This window comes from Ictidomys tridecemlineatus, chromosome 1 (assembly GCF_052094955.1).
Source record: "Ictidomys tridecemlineatus isolate mIctTri1 chromosome 1, mIctTri1.hap1, whole genome shotgun sequence".
NCBI lineage: Eukaryota > Metazoa > Chordata > Mammalia > Rodentia > Sciuridae > Ictidomys > Ictidomys tridecemlineatus.
The window spans coordinates 190325877-190332068 of NC_135477.1; the positions used below are offsets into that span (position 1 = coordinate 190325877).

At 32.3% G+C, this 6192-nt stretch overlaps 1 pseudogene; it reads right to left on the bottom strand.

Annotated features, from left to right (window-relative positions):
* Positions 1–2254: 2254 nt before the first annotated feature.
* On the bottom strand, positions 2255–4421 carry LOC144364847 (guided entry of tail-anchored proteins factor 1 pseudogene; annotated as a pseudogene).
* Between the last annotated feature and the right edge of the window lie 1771 nt (positions 4422–6192).

Here is a 6192-nt window from a genome sequence, read left to right on the forward strand (position 1 = left end):
TAAAGGTAAGGTAAGGATTAATATTTCATTCTACTTAGGATTCTGCTTGCATTAAAGAATGAATATGTACCTTGGGAAATATAAATATTCAAAATAATGTATGTGAAGATATTACATCTCTTCTAACACAGAGAGTACATTTTGAGTCATGTGATCATATATTTTGTACATATGGGGATATATATATATATATATATATACATATATATATTAATATCTTACATTGAAAATTGAAATAAAATTCAAACATAAACTTTAATTTCATAATTGGGGTACATGAATTCATGTAAAATTCTTTTTAGATATAAAGGTAAGCTCAATATTTAATTTTCTTTGGAATTGGCTTAGGGTTAAAGAATAATAATTGGGAAATCTCAATATTTTAAGCATATATATGTGTGGAAATATGCATTAAAGTGTGTATAAACATACATGTTTTAAGACAGGAAAAAGTATAATTTAGTCAGATGATTAATTATTATTTACATATGGGGACACAAGCATATAACCCATAAATGGTACATTGTAATGTTTATGTAAATCAAGAGACTCATAAAAATTCATATTGATTTACATATTTTTAAATAAAACGTGGTTTAGGTATTGAGATAAAGTAGGGCTTAATATTTAAATTTGTTTTGGGTTAGGGTTAAGGTTAAGAAATGATAATGTGTATCAGGAAATATCAATATTCATAAAAATGTATGTGTTGTGATATGTATGATAACATATATAAGCATGCAGGTTGTAACATTTGACACAGGAAAGAGTCAAATGTTAGTCAAGTGATTAAAAGTTCTGTAAATATGGCAATGCAAGAATATATCTCATAAAATATGGGTAGTAATATAAATGCAAATTTAATATTGATACATATTATGATTACATATGTGAAATACACATAAAATTTCTATTGGTATACAAGATTTTAAATAAAATTTGGTTTAAGTACTGAGGCAAGGTAAGTTTTTATGTAAAATGTTTAAGTTAGGGTTAAAGAATTAACATATATATGAGGATATATGAATATTCATTAGAAAGTACATGTGAAATTCTGTATGAAAACAGATACATACATGTTCTGACAAAGGGAATAATAAAATATGAGTCATGTGTTTACATATTTTATAAATATGGGAAATGAAATGATATATATTATAAAGGATTTATTGTTATAAAATATGTATATTAGATATTGAAAATTGAGTTAGAAGTAAAAATACCCTTTAATATTGATATAGGTATACATAGATTTATATAAAAATTGGTTAATATGTAGAGGTAAGATTAGGTTTAGTATGAAATTTTGGTTTTGAGTTAATATTAGGATTTAAAAAATTAGCATGTATATGTGGAAATAAAAATAGTCCCAAGAATGTACATGAAAATATGTACAAAACATATATAAATATACATGTTGTGACACAGAGAAGTGTAAAATATCAGTCATATAACTACACTTCCTGTATATAGGTTGATTGGAGGATATATACTATAAATGATATATATTAATATATATGCAGATTTAAATTTGATAATTAAAAATGGAAGTAAAAATACAATTTAAAATTTATATTGGTGTATTTTGATTCAAGTCAAATCTGACTTAGATATAGAGATAATGTAAAGGCAATATAAATTTTGGTTTGAGTTAGGATTAGGGTATAGAATGGACACATATGCTGGAAAATATCTGTATTCACATGACTGACATGTAAAAATATGTAAAAAAACATAAAAGATACATGTCCTGACACAAGGGAGAGTGTTTTGTAAATAATGTGATGAGACATTTTGTAAATATGGAGTTAGAAATAGATACCCTATAAATGATATAGTGATATGTATGTAAATTTATTATTGAAAATTGAAAATAGAAGTCAAAGTACACTCTTAAATTCTTATTGGTGTATAAAGGTTGAAGTAAAATTTTCCTTTCTTATAGAAGTAATATAAGGATCAATATAAAATTTTGGATTGTGCTAAGGTTTTAGTGAAAGAATGAATATTTGAATTGGGAAATATCAATATTCATAAGAATATACTATGAAATTATGTTTCATAACATATATAAACACACATGTTGTGACACAGGCATGAGTAAAATGTAAGTTATGTGATTACAAACTTGGTAAACATGGGGATGAAGAATATATCCTATAAACAATATATACCAGTATTTATGCAAATTTAATATTGATAATTGAACATATAAGTTAAAATACACATAAAATTTTATCATAGTTTACATGCTTTTAATAAAATTTGGTTTAGTAATTGAGATAAGTTTAGAAATTGAGATAAGTGTTTACATAAAATTTTGGTTTGAGTTAGGGTTATAATTAGCAAGTGTTTGTGGAAATATGAATATTTCTAACAATACATCTATGAAATTATGTACAAAACATACATGTAGTAATACAAGGAAGAATTAAAAAGTGAGCCATGTAATTACACATTTTGTAATAATGGGAATGCAAGGATACATATCCCATAAAGGATGTAGCATAATGCAAATGCAAATTTAACATTGATAATTGAAAATAGAAGTCAGAATACACTTTAAAATTCATATTCTTTCCAGTCACAGTGGTGAACACCTGTAATTCCAGCCACTCTGAAGGCTGAAATGGGAGGATTATGAGTTTCAAGACAGCCCCAGCAGCAGCAAGGTGCTAAACAATCCTGTCTCTAAATAAAATACAAAATAGGTCTGTCCTCAAGTGCAAGTGAGTTCAATTCTGGTTTTAAAAAAATCATATTTTGGTATATGGATTTAAGTAAAATTTGGTTTAGATATAGAGGTAAGATAAGGGTTAATATAATCCTTATTTGTGTTAGGATTAAGGGTAAAGACTGAATATGTATATCAGGAAATATAAGTATTCATAAGATTGTAAAAGTGAAAATATGAATGAAAACATAGACACGTGTTCTGACACAATGAAGAGTAAAATGTTGAGTCATGGGATTACATGTTAGAAGTCAAATAAGTATCAATTCAAATTAACTTAATCAGATTCCCTATTTTGTTTTTCAAATTCATTCCAATCTATACAGCAGAAATATTAAATGTGTATAAAACATACTTAATTTGAAATGCTTTCAATACAAAACAATTCAATCACAAAACAATGCATTATGGTTTCATCAGTACATTTATAAAACACTGTAATGAAAAACTAACAGTTGCAAATAAGTAGATGATATACACTATAGAAATGTTCATCCAACTAATGACTTTAGACACAAAGAACACACAATGTCAATTAGTGTTATTCTTTCAATTTTACTACATGAGACAATAAACCAAATGTTCAAGTTCTAGTAATTGTAATAAAACTTTCTAAAATAGATATAAAAGTACTTAAGTTTGGGCTGCAGTTGGTATCTCAGTGGTAGAGCACTTGCCTAGCATGAGTGAGGCACTGGGTTCTATCCTCAGCACCATCTACAACTAAAAAATATATAAATTAAAATATTTTTAAAAGTATTCAAGTTTTTAGAAAATTTTGACTTTCCAGTTGGCAACAGGACCACAATGTGCCAATAGAGCAAATCAGGAGTAAGGCATGTAGGCCCCCATCCTGTTTCAAATCTGGTGTTACTGTAGAATACTGTAGAATACTGGAATTCTTACAAGAATCTCACATAAAGCCCAAGAACATATTCAATACAAAACTACCCTATGTACTTTGGGTTTTTTTGTTTTGTATTTTTAAGCAGCAATCAGACTTTTAACCTAATAAGAGAATCATTTTAGAAGTCATAATAGCTGGGATAGGTGCGGTGGGGCACAAGTGTAACTCAAAAACTCAAGAGGAAGAGGTATGAGGATGGTAAGCTTGAGGTCAGGCTGGGCAACTTACCAAGAACCTGTCTCAAAATTAAAAATAAAAAGGACTGTGGCTGGGGTTAGGTGGTAAAGAACCTTTGAGTTCAACCCCCAGTTTAACAACAACAACAAAATCCCACAGTGGTATTCATCTTTCTTTTCGACTGAAAGGGTAAAGTACAAGGGGTCACCACAACTTGTTACAGACTAAAATCCAACTAATAATTCCAACACCACCTGCTGTTCTAGCAGGGAAGGCTACCAGGAGGTCTAGTGGTGTTATCCATTTCCTCAGCACAACAGTCACAGGGGCAGAATAATACTTCCAAATGAGTGACATCATCAAGGTAGCTTGCAATGTACAAAAAGCAACACTTAAAAATCATTTTATCTTGGCTAGTTGAGCAGTCCATGCTTTCACATAAGTCTTGAGCTGGTCCACCATCTTGTTGATCTTCCATTCCAGCCTGGCATATCTGGCAAACTCATCCATCTTGTTGACCATGGAGAACTCTTGCTTCATATCCTGGATCTCTGCCCTCATCTGCGGCTCTGGCTCTGCATCATTCTGCAGCACTCTGGACATGAAGGAGGACAAGGTCAGAAGGAGGATCAGAAGGACATTGCATCCAAACAGGAAGCAGAGGACCAGTAGCCACGTCCAGCTGTGGGACTTGGTCAAGTTCTTTCATTCTTCCCAGATACTCCCTGAAGCCCAGGCACCTCTAACAGAAGCTCCAAGGGGACCTCATCAGTAGGCGTACCCGCAACTGCGCACTGAGTCCCACTAGCCCTGCTTCCTTGAATGAGGTTTGTAAAATTTATTCCTACACACATTACATTTGTGATGCTTTCTTTAATTGTTATAGCCCAACTTAGATTATGGATCAGCCCAATAAGCACCCTATAAAATGGAGGATATTAATAGATAAGACAAGATTAGATAATAGGATAAATAATGTTGAGTTATCCTGACTGTACTTAAAAGAATTTAGCCTTTGGCTGGAGTTGTGGCTAAGTGGTACAGCGCTTACCTAGCATTTGTAAGACACTGGGTTCAATTCTCAGCACCCCATATAAATAAAGTCCATTGACAACTTAAAAACAAAACAAAACAAAACAAAACCTTGCCTAAGTGACTCCATTTGGAAGTTCCAAAATGTAACCCCAGTTATATAACTTATTTCTTGTAAAAGTTGTTTATTTTTGTACTGCATGTGTTTGAAACAAGGATGTGGTTATATGCATTGGGTGGCTGATTGTTAACTTTAGTTTCTGTGTCCTCCTTGCTTGCTTGCATCTACATTTTCGAGGATGTTGTTTTTCCCCTTATAAACCCCATAGAACTTGCACCCCGTACTGTTCCTGCCAGAAACAGTTTGGGTTCATCAGGGAGCAGTCACCAGCTAGCTAAATAAAGACTCTCCAATTTGGAAAAAATTCAGTTGAGAGTATTTTCCGAGCTATAGACCCACAACAAAATGGTATCTTTTTTTTAAAATCTCTATTTATGAACATTCACTTCTACCATATATACAATTGATTTTTATTTGTATGTTGATCTTGAATCCTGCAATTTTACTATTACTTCCAGACATTTTAAAAAGATTCAGTGATTTTTACTATAAATGTTCATGTTTTCTGCAAATAAAGTTAATTTATTTTTTAATTTTTCATTAGTATGAGTTTTGGTGTTTTTCCCCCCTTAACTTGAGTACATCAACAGACTCTTTAGTAGCAAACGGAAAGAAATGATATGTACAAAACCCCGTTTGTTTCTGAGAATTTGGTTAAGTATTCAGTCTATTGTCATTAAGTATTGTGTTTCTGATAAGTTTTTAATAGATTCCCTGTGTCAGATTGAGGCACTTACTTTCTATTCCTAGTTTGCTAAAATTTTAAACAGAAGTTGATATTGGGTTACTAGGAAATACTTTTCTACACTTATTGATTTTACGAATATATATGATTCTCCACAATCTGCAGTACACTTTTAGGCTGCCCAGAAATCCACTGTGCAGATGCAGTTTGGGATAAGTCCCTGCATGAATCAGTGAATGTGTGCAAACTGCATGCACATGTGTGTCGAGGGCGGGGCTATGTGCAGGGATGTTCCCAGGCCCTACCTCACAGTTATAGAAACAGTTCAGCCCTCCCAAGGTACTACCTCACCCAGCTCTGGTCCCCTAAGACCTCTCCAGCCAGGGTTGTGCCCCTACAAGCCTCAGGACGACTGCCCCCTCCAGCTACCCCCTAGCAAGAACAGGCACAGTGCACCTCTCCCCACAAAAGTTCCTACCCCACCAAGCTCCACCCCATTTAGCTCTGGTCTCCCAATAACTCTCCAGCCAGGACTG